Below are 10,268 nucleotides of genomic sequence, written 5' to 3'. Positions count from 1 at the left end.
TCATGGAGCGGAAGAATTAACATAGTTAAAATGTCCATGCTACCCAGAGCAATCTACACTTTCAATGCTATCCCGACCAAAATACCGAGGACATTTTTCAAAGAACTGGAACAAATAGTCCTTAAATTTGTATGGAAACAGAAAAGGCCCCAAATCTCCAAGGAACTGTTGAAAAGGAAAAACAAAGCTGGGGGCATCACAATGCCAGATTTCGAGCTGTACTACAAAGCTGTGATCACAAAGACAGCATGGTACTGGCACAAAAACAGACACATAGACCAATGGAACAGAATAGAGAGCCCAGAAATGGACCCTCGGCTCTTTGGGCAACTAATATTTGATAAAGCAGGAAAAAACATCTGGTGGGAAAAAGACAGTCTCTTCAATAAATGGTGCTGGGAAAATTGGACAGCTACATGCAAAAGAATGAAACTTGACCACTATCTCACACCATACACAAAGATAAACTCCAAATGGATGAAAGACCTCTATGTGAGGCAGGAGTCCATCAAAATTCTAGAGGAGAACATAGGCAGCAACCTCTATGACATTGGCCAAAGCAACCTTTTTCATGATACATCCCCAAAGGCAAGAGAAACAAAAGATAAAATGAACTTATGGGACTTCATCAAGATAAAAACCTTCTGCACAGCCAAGGAAACAGTCAGAAAAACTAAGAGGCAGCCCACGGAATGGGAGAATATATTTGCAAATGACACTACAGATAAAGGACTGGTATCCAAGATCTACAAAGAACTTCTCAAACTCAATACACGAGAAACAAATAAACAAATCAAAAAATGGGCAGAAGATATGAACAGACACTTTTCCAATGAAGACATACAAATGGCTAACAGACACATGAAAAAATGTTCAAAATCATTAGCCATCAAGGAAATTCAAATCAAAACCACACTGAGATACCACCTTACGCCAGTTAGAATGGCAAAAATAGACAAGGCAAGAAACAACAATTGTTGGAGAGGATGTGGAGAAAGGGGATCCCTCCTACATTGTTGGTGGGAATGCAAGTTGGTACAGCCACTCTGGAAAACAGTGTGGAGGTCCCTTAAAAAGTTAAAAATTGAGCTACCCTATGATCCAGCCATTGCACTACTGGGTGTTTACCCCAAAGATACAGACGTAGTGAAGAGAAGGGCCATATGCACACCAATGTTCATAGCAGCAATGTCCACAATAGCTAAATCGTGGAAGGAGCCAAGATGCCCTGCAACAGATGACTGGATTAAGAAGTTGTGGTCCATATATACAATGGAATATTACTCAGCTATCAGAAAGAACGAGTTCTCAACATTTGCTACAACATGGACGGCACTGGAGGAGATAATGCTAAGTGAAATAAGTCAAGCAGAGAAAGACAACTATCATATGATTTCTCTCATCTATGGAACATAAGAACTAGGATGATCGGTAGGGGAAGAAAGGGATAAAGAAAGGGGGGGTAATCAGAAGGGGGAATGAAACATGAGAGACTATGGACTATGAGAAACAAACTGAGGGCCTCAGAGGGGAGAGGGGTGGGGGAATGGGATAGACCGGTGATGGGTAGTAAGGAGGGCACATATTGCATGGTGCACTGGGTGTTATACGCAACTAATGAATCATCGAGCCTTACATCGGAAACCGGGGATGTACTGTATGGTGACTAACATAATATAATAAAAAATCATTAAAAAAATAAATAAATAAAACTAATCATGCACTATATGTTGGCTAATCAAATTAAAATAAAAGAAAATAAACTTAAAAAAAAAAGAATGTATTTATTTGAGAAAGACCACGAAAGAGAGAGCGCATGAGCGGGGGCGGGGGGGGAGATAGGGACAGCAGAGGGAGGGGGAGAAGCAGGCTCCCCGCTGAGCAGGGAGCCCAACTGGGGGGTCAGGACCTGAGCTGAAAGCAGACACTTAACCGACTGAGCCACCCAGGCACCCCTTATCTCTTTTAAAAACATGTCACTGATCAAGTCTTTGACTATTGTGACACATTTTTCCCTTAAACCTTGTGGTGTTTGCAGTTTTCACAGCACATCCATTTTGGGGATCACATAAATGGTGTTATAGCAGAACTGACCGCACTGCCCCTCAGAGAAGGCCACTAGCTTTCTACAAATACAACTCATCTCTACGTTACATTTAATATGACAATTATGCAGAAGGATGATGTAAATAAGATTAATGGTTTGACAATGAGAGAAGAAGGGGGATGGGATGGGGATTCCATCTCCACGTTGACAGCAGATACTCGACCTTTCTTCTGAGACGGCTTGCCATCATCTCAGATGCACTTAAAATCTCCCAAACGGAACTCTTCATCTTCTCTTGAAAAACTGTTGCTCCTTTAGTTTCCACCACCTGAGTAACCTGTCCCTCTGCTTTTGCCTTTTCTCCCACTCAAGCCTGAGCCTTGGTCATCCCGAACAACTCCCTGCCACTCGCCAAACTGCACCCAACCCATCGTCAGACCTGTCTATTCTATCTCCCCAGTGCATTTCCAATCTCCCTCCTTCTCTCTGTCTCTGCTGTCCCGACCTGGTCTACATTTCCCTGAGGCTGCCATTTCTTTTCAATGGTGCCCCTCCTGTAGGTGCCTGTCAGAGTATTTTATGAGAAACAAGGATCAGGTCATACCTCTGATGAAAAAGTTCAACAGCTTTCTATTGTACGCCTTATAATCCACAAAATTCCTTTAGTTCAACTTGACACAGCCCAGACCACCTCTTAAATCTCATCTCATACTCTTCCTCCCCCTCATCTCCATTCCCGGCATCCTGAAGCCTGGCTCGATGGAGCCAAGCTCTTTCTTGCCTCACACCACCCCGCATACCGTTCCTCTGGTGTGCGCTTCTCACCTGTTTAATTTCTACTCAGCCTTCAGGTCTCAGGAGAATATCACTTTTTCAGAAACATCTTTCTACCTCCTTCTCTATATCACCACCCTCGTACTCTTACTGATCTTACAAGTATCGTCCTTCTTGAGGCTGATCACAATTTGCATTTATTTATTTATACATGTGTATGATTATCTGCTCAATTCTCTATTTCCCACTAAACTATGCATCCCATGAGGTCAGGCAGCATCCCTATTTTGGTCACCGTGCTGAGTAACACATGGCTCACAGGACACGCACTTTAAAATATTTGCAGAATGAATAAATTCCTTCAGAAAATGTTTATCACATAGTGTTCTGGGTGTTGGATTAAGTTCTGGGACTAAATCTAAGAACACATGATCTTTTCGGGGAGACATAATCAGATCATCATCGTCATAGCCATAATTAGCCCTTTGTGGATTTGTAATGGGTAATACATTTTCAAAATTCACCTTTACAACAACTCTATCAAGTTGAAAGAGTTGTGTTATTATCCCCACTTCACTGATGGAGAAACAGACTCAGCAAGGTTGAACAGTTGTCCAAAGCTACACAGCCAGCGAGGGGCCGAAGTTCAATACGCACTGTAATACTCTACAGAAGCAGGAAGGACCTACTCATCCTTGCAAGGTTGGGAAAATTTTCACTAAAAAGTGATAATTTGATCTGCGTCTTAAAGAATGGGTGAGAGCTTTCTAGACAGAAAAGCGGGTGAAGGCATGCCAGAAAGAAGGAAAAGCAGATGCCCGTGTGTGAAAGGCATGGCATTTTTGTGGTAGGACAAGGAGTTCAGAGGAGGTGAAGTGCTCAGTTATGTGGCAGAAAGTATACGGAGAAGATGCAAAAGAACCAGGTTGGGCCCAGATTGAGAAAGGCCTGCGTTAAATCTGATCTGATCAAGGGAGAGCCAGTGAGAATTTTGGTCTAACAAAAATAAAAATATTCCATGTACTTCCTATGTCTACAAAAGCTAGGAGCACAAATTCTACCGCAGAAAAACAGAAGTGCCAGACTTATTAAAACCTATGGATAATGGAAGTCAGATGTTAGAAATTCCTATTTAAAGTAAACCACAGCCCTCTTCCGCCTGCAGTCACTTACTTGGCTGTATCGCCGTAGACAATCCGGTGCAGCTAGTGTGGCAGGGGTCCCCCCTCAGCACAGGAGAGCCACGGGGATCCGGAGGGCGATTTTGGAGCAAGATCAGTGTGAGGTTAGTATCCACTCAGACAGGCAGCCGAGGGTGGGATGTCAGTGCTCTGGAAAAGTGAGAAGACATCCATGTAGGGGGCAGCCTGGCACAAGGTGTCGGAAACGGAGCATTTCCACGGAGACACAGCTCAGTGCAGAATTGCATAGCTGAGGAAGGTAAGGATGACACCCGCGAAGGAGGGTGCCTGGCATAGGGGGTCAAAGCCAAAGCAGAATGGGGAGGGCATCTGGGAAGGGAGGGTGGCTTGGTGTGGGGAAGTGGAGCCCAAGTTGGAGGACGTCTGGGTGTGAAGGTGATTCAGTGTAGGGTGTCAGAGCCCGGGAGAGGTGAGGAAGGTTCCTGTGTGGGAGAGTGGCCCCCTGTGGGGCCTAAAAGCCCAGTTGGAATATGATTGGAATTGAAGATGTCACTGTAAATTCGGGGCTTTATGAAATTATCTATATATTAGATAGAGAAATAAATACCCAGTAGTCTCCCCTTATCCACGGGAGATCTGTCCCGAGACCCCCAGAGAATGCCTGAAACTGCAGACAGTACCACACCCTACATCTACCTCATGTTTTCCTATACATAGAGATGTATGCTAAAGTTCAATTTATAAATCAGGATTTAAGAGATTAACAGTAAGTAATAATAATAATAGGACAATCATAACAATATACTGTAATCAAAGCTCTATGAATGTGGTCTCTTTCTTCCTCACTACATTTTTCTGCACCGTGCTCACCCTCCGGATGAGGATGTGAGATGATACAATGTCTAAGTGATGAGGTGAAGTGAGGGGAATGACATAGGCCTCGTAGCATGGTTGTTAGGTTACTATTGACCTCCTGACAATCAGTCAGAAGGAAAATCATCTGCTTCCAGACTGCGGTTGGTTGACCACAGTAACCGAAACCATGGCCGGAGAAACGAGAGATAAAGGGATACTACCGTAGGGGCGCTTGTGCGAGTGTGGGGTGCGTGCTTACCGTGTATTTCCCAGACCCGTCCACTGCGAGGGCCTGATAAGGGCAAAAGCCATATGCACACCTAGCAGCCAGACCTTGGTCTCTAAAGACTTTTATCCACTAGAAACAGGGCTTTTTTAAAGAAACAGCTGAGTCCAAGCCTGGGGAAGAAAAAGTACAAGATGAGCCTAGAATGTTTTATTGTGTCTGAAAGCAAGGAAGTGTTCAAACAATGATGCGGACTTGTCAAAAACCACCAACACCAGATTGGAGGGGCTCCCACTGGCCAAGTCAGAAATAATTTCAAGGTCAAAATTAATACAAAGTAGCAGATTATATCCAATTACTATAAATTAAATTGTAACAAATGTACCCTTCTGGTGGGGGGATGTTGACAACGGAGGACATCATGCATATGTGGGGGCAGGAGCATAAAGGATATCTTTTTTCCTTTCTTTCGGTTTTGCTGAGAACCTAAATTTATTCTAGAAAAATAGTCTTTAAAAATACATTAAATTAAATAGGAAATCATGAGCCCATATTAATAGAAATAATCCACTGAACAAACAAATTGAACTATGATGAGACAGGATTTTACATGGTCTCAAAATATCTTTTCAAGAAAAAAAAAACTAAAGTGCAAAGGGAAAAAGAGTAACTTCACAGTGGACAAGCTGACAGACATCACCTTATTGAAGTGATTAAAGCGAGTGCCACCAGCAGCAGGACAAAGTGTCATTGTGCCTCACCTGGTAAAAAGCAAAGAAAGGCATGAAGCATCGCTTCTGAGACCCTCTTGCCAAGATGCACCACCTGAATCTAAAGATAAGGGAATATTAGACAAACCTAAATAGAAGGACGCTCTGCAAATCAGTAGCCTAAACTCTTCAAATGTGTCAGGATCATTAGTCAAGGAAAGGCTGAGGAGCTGCTCCAAATGGAAGGAGACTAAAGAGACATGACAAGTATATGCAATGTGATTTCGAGCTTCATCCTTTCGCTCTACGGGGTATTGCTTAAATGTGGTCTGAGGATGAGAGGCCAGTAAGGCATCAGTGTTGATTCCCTGATTTTGAGGGTGGCATTGTGCTTATGTTCTTCTTGTAGGAAATAGACATTCAAGTAGTCCAGGGCCCTGAAGCGTAATATCAGCAACTTCCTCAAAAACAGGATCAGGGAGAAAGAAGTCCTTTGTACTTACTGCAGATCCAACATTTCTGATGGTTGGGATTTTTCCTCTAAAGAAAGAAAGAAACAAACAATAATATCCCATTTACACGTCAGCTCAAGGCTCCAGAATTCAGCTTGATTTCAAACACGCTACAAGTGGGTCTTCATCTGCCAAACCCCTGGCAATAGAGTGCTTCCCTTAGCAACTGACTAAAAGTCACATTGGTTCTCACGTAACACAGCTCTTAACAAATTCTACTTGTTTTTCAGTCTTTTCAGCCAATGACTTGCATAACCACTGTTGAGGTTGACAGACTAAGATTGCCAGAAGCACGCTAAAATAAAAATAAAAATAAAAACAAAAATAAAACAAAATGGGTGTGTTTAGCTTACTGCAGCAAGGGACACGGACCCCACGGGAATCACAGGAGCATCTTCATAAGTGGGAGTTGAGAAAAGCTTTTCATGGGATTTGAGTTTATGCTGGATGATTCTAAGGAGTTAAAAAAGCAGGGACCCATCCTGGATTAGAAGCTGTCAAGAAGCAGGGGAATTCAGTGATGGGGAATCCTAGCACTTCTCGGCTGAGAGGTGGAGGGTGAAGGCAAGCCTAGAGTCGCCCTCGGTAAGGAAGCAGCAATCACCCACGTCAGTCAGAAGAGGGGGGTGTTTAGTTATTTCTGTGGTCAGGTAGCCGCCTTGTCTAGGGCTCGTTCTTAGCAATGCTTGTGTTCTATTGAGAATACTGTGGTCCTGTTGCCATCAGGGCTATCTTTTAATTTCTCACCAAAAAGGTGGGAGGAGATAAATAGTCCTATAAGAGGCAGATACAGTAAACAGAGGAAGTAATCACTGCAACCTGTAAGTAAGGGAAGAAAAAGAGCTAAAATAATAATAATGTGGGGGGAAGAGGTGGAGGGAGAGAAGGAGGGGAGGACGAGGAAGAGATGAGGAGGAAGAAGCAGCAGCAGCAAGTTGGCAGCTGATTCTAAGGCTTTACATGCACCAAAGATTTTCAGTTCTCAAAGCCACGGAGTAAATTAGCTAATACTATTATTTCCATTTTACAGATGAGAAAACTGAGGGACTGAGAGATTAATTTGCCTGGTATCGCTCAGCTAGCAAATAGCAAAGCCAGGGTCACTATATGACACACAATGATGGGTTTATACATCCAATGGCCAAAAATATACACAAAGTATTATCTGGGTATTACAGGAAATAATATGGTATAGAACCCTCTAAAATATACCCGAAAACCTCTTCCAAACATTTGCCACCCTCATCAATCCCCCTTCCTCACTTCAGCTCCACATTTTCAAAGGCTGTAATGTAATCTCATGTTTCACGATTGAAATACAGGATCAATAATGTACCTTCCTTTAACTTACCCCCAACTCAGTCCTTTATCTCCCTTCATTCTTTTCTCCATGCTGACATTGTTTTCTTTTTTAAACTCTGTGGCTCATGCATGCTACATGTGTTGTGCTAATTGCCTGCTTATATTTCTGTATCTTAGGAGACATTTTTTATTTATATTTGTGACTGTTCAGCATCTTGATTTCCTTTTGGGGAATTACTCCTCCCAGTGGTGTGCCGATAAGTGTTTAAAAACTGGCTCTCCAGGGGGAGAAAAAATATTTTTTAAATAATATTTTTAATAATAAAATGTTAACTTGTTACAAATTTTTATTATGAATTTTATTCTTAGACTTTACATTTCATTATAAATTTTACTCATATAAAGAACATGCTAACAATCTATAAACAATAAGAAAATATATAATACTGTCTCTTCATTGTAAATTCCATTTAGCAATTAATTCTCCCAGAATGCTTTTGGTGTCTTTTTAACTTTTGTAGCCAAACTAAAGTTGTAGGTGATGACAAAATACAGTTACAACTCCGTTGTTGTTGGTGTTTTCATATATGTAATGAGTAAGGTAAAGGAAAACAACAGGGATGTATGTCAGAACTTTTTTTGTTTGTCGATGACATGAGTTCTTTGCTGAATCTGATCATAGTTTTTGAATACCGGAAGAATATTTCCTCAATTTTTTGAACTCTTCATAATGTAATGGCTGCAGATGTTACAAGATTTTAAGTTTCATCTGCATTATTTACATTTCTCCATCACCTTCTGAAGTCTGAACAACCAACAAAACAACAAATCAAGTCCTACTTTGTAGCATTTGTGAATGTGCAGGGCTTCAAACAGCCCCACCCTGGCCAATTTCAAGCTACCAGGGTGATACACAGTAGCTCAATGTATAATATTTCCACTCCACAGCCACAGGAAATGGAAATAAGCTCAAGAACATAAATAATAGTAAAATGTAGTAAAATCAGGAGGAGGTGGTAACTTTTGAGTATTTATTAGCTTTGTTTCAATATAATTTATTTAATTGGAAATTACTATCATTTAATTTCAATTAATTACTGTTTTTAACAACTGGCTTATAAACTTCCTAAAAATTCAGCAATTGGCTCTCATGAGCAGTACAAGCCAGTCCAGCCTACAGCTGCTTCTTCCCCACGGGACATGGGTAGTCTTGGGTAGGAGGGACTGTCTTCCCGTTTCATAAAGGAGACCAAAGGAAACCCGTCTCCCCTCTACTTTAAGGAATGAAGGGACAGGCCTAGAAACTAAGCTTGGCCCCTTATGTGCACTCTCCTGGAGCTCTGAATCTTGACTGACTCAGAAAAAGGAGGGAAGAAACAGTTGGAGAGATCCATCACCCAACATGGTGGCAGCTGCTCGCCAGCTGGCTGCTGCTACGGAACCGTGCTCTGCTTCCCTTTCTTTGTCTCGAGGTACCTCGGTCACTGCCCCTCTCGACACCTGTTCTCAAGCCTGTGATCTTGCCATGTTCTTTCCATAAGTTACATTTGGTATGTTTCTGTTGTTCACAATCAATAAACCCAACAGTTACTGTGTAAGTTCCTTAGAAGCAAGGGCTGGATCTTTCTAAGTCTTGCACCTCACACCGTTCTTAACACCAGGTGAAGGCTCAATAAATATTTGCTAAAATGAATACATGAATGGATTTTATAGTTAGGGTGACATTCCAGATTATATAGATCATATACAAACCCCTAACATAACTTGAAATAATAAAATTGTGTTCTGAGTTCCAGACATTAAGAATGAATATTATAGCACAATGTTTCTGCATATGATAATGATACAGAAGTCCCCTCCTGATCAGCAATTGGCGAGGGATATGTCCCAAGATCACTAGGGGATGCCTGAAACCACAGATAGTTACTAGCCCTATATATACTGTTTTTTTCCTATACATACATGATAAAGTTTAATTTATAAATTAGGCACAGAGATTAACAATATCTATTAATAAAACAATTATAACAATACAACTTCCTCAACTTATGATATGGTTACATCCTGATAAAGCCATTTTAAGTTGAAAATATCGTTTAAGTCAGAAGTGCTTTTCCTGCACCCAACCTACCAACCATCATAGCTCAGCCTAGCCAACCTTAAATGTGCCCAGAACACTTACGGTAGCCTAGAGCTGGGCAGGATCACTAACACAAAGCAGATTTCATAATAAAGTGTTGAATATCTCATGTGATTTACTGAATACCGGACTGAAAGTGCAAGACAGAACGGCTGTGTGGGTGCGAATACCTGTAAGTGTCGGTCGTTTACACTTGTGACGGCGTGGCTGCCTGCAGCCGCCGCTCCTAGTGGGACAGCATCACGCTGCTCGGCGAGCCGGGGAAGAGATCCAAACTCAAAACTCAGAGCAGGGGGTCTACTGAACGCGTATCACTTTAGCATCATCCTAAATTCACAGTATCATAAGTCAAATCATCGTAAGTCGGGGGCCCTCTGTATATCGTAGTAAAAGTGATACGAGGGGGCGCCCGGATGCCTCAGTCAGTTAAGCATCTGACTCTCAATTTAGGCTCAGGTCATGATCTCAGGGTCACGGGACTGAGCCTCCTGTCAGCCCACACTGAGTGTGTAGCCCGCTTGGGATTCTCTCTCTCCCTCTCCCCCTCCCTGCGCGTGCTC

General features: G+C 42.2%; 1 long non-coding RNA gene across 1 annotated transcript in view; it reads right to left on the bottom strand.

Moving 5' to 3' along the window:
- Positions 1-3,907: 3,907 nt before the first annotated feature.
- The window catches only part of LOC123001638 (uncharacterized), a 28,406-nt gene continuing 22,045 nt past the window's right edge, over positions 3,908-10,268 (bottom strand). Inside the window, exons 2-5 of the long non-coding RNA XR_008958401.1 lie at positions 6,258-6,294; positions 5,806-5,875; positions 5,078-5,217; positions 3,908-4,152 (exon numbers count right to left, since the gene is read on the bottom strand). This is a non-coding gene — a long non-coding RNA (uncharacterized LOC123001638). The remainder of the gene's footprint in view (positions 4,153-5,077; positions 5,218-5,805; positions 5,876-6,257; positions 6,295-10,268) is intronic.

This window comes from Ursus arctos, unplaced genomic scaffold (assembly GCF_023065955.2).
Source record: "Ursus arctos isolate Adak ecotype North America unplaced genomic scaffold, UrsArc2.0 scaffold_9, whole genome shotgun sequence".
NCBI classification, from domain to species: Eukaryota; Metazoa; Chordata; class Mammalia; order Carnivora; family Ursidae; genus Ursus; species Ursus arctos.
The sequence above is the reverse complement of the archived record's forward strand: the minus strand, read 5'-3'. Positions and strand labels throughout refer to the sequence as shown.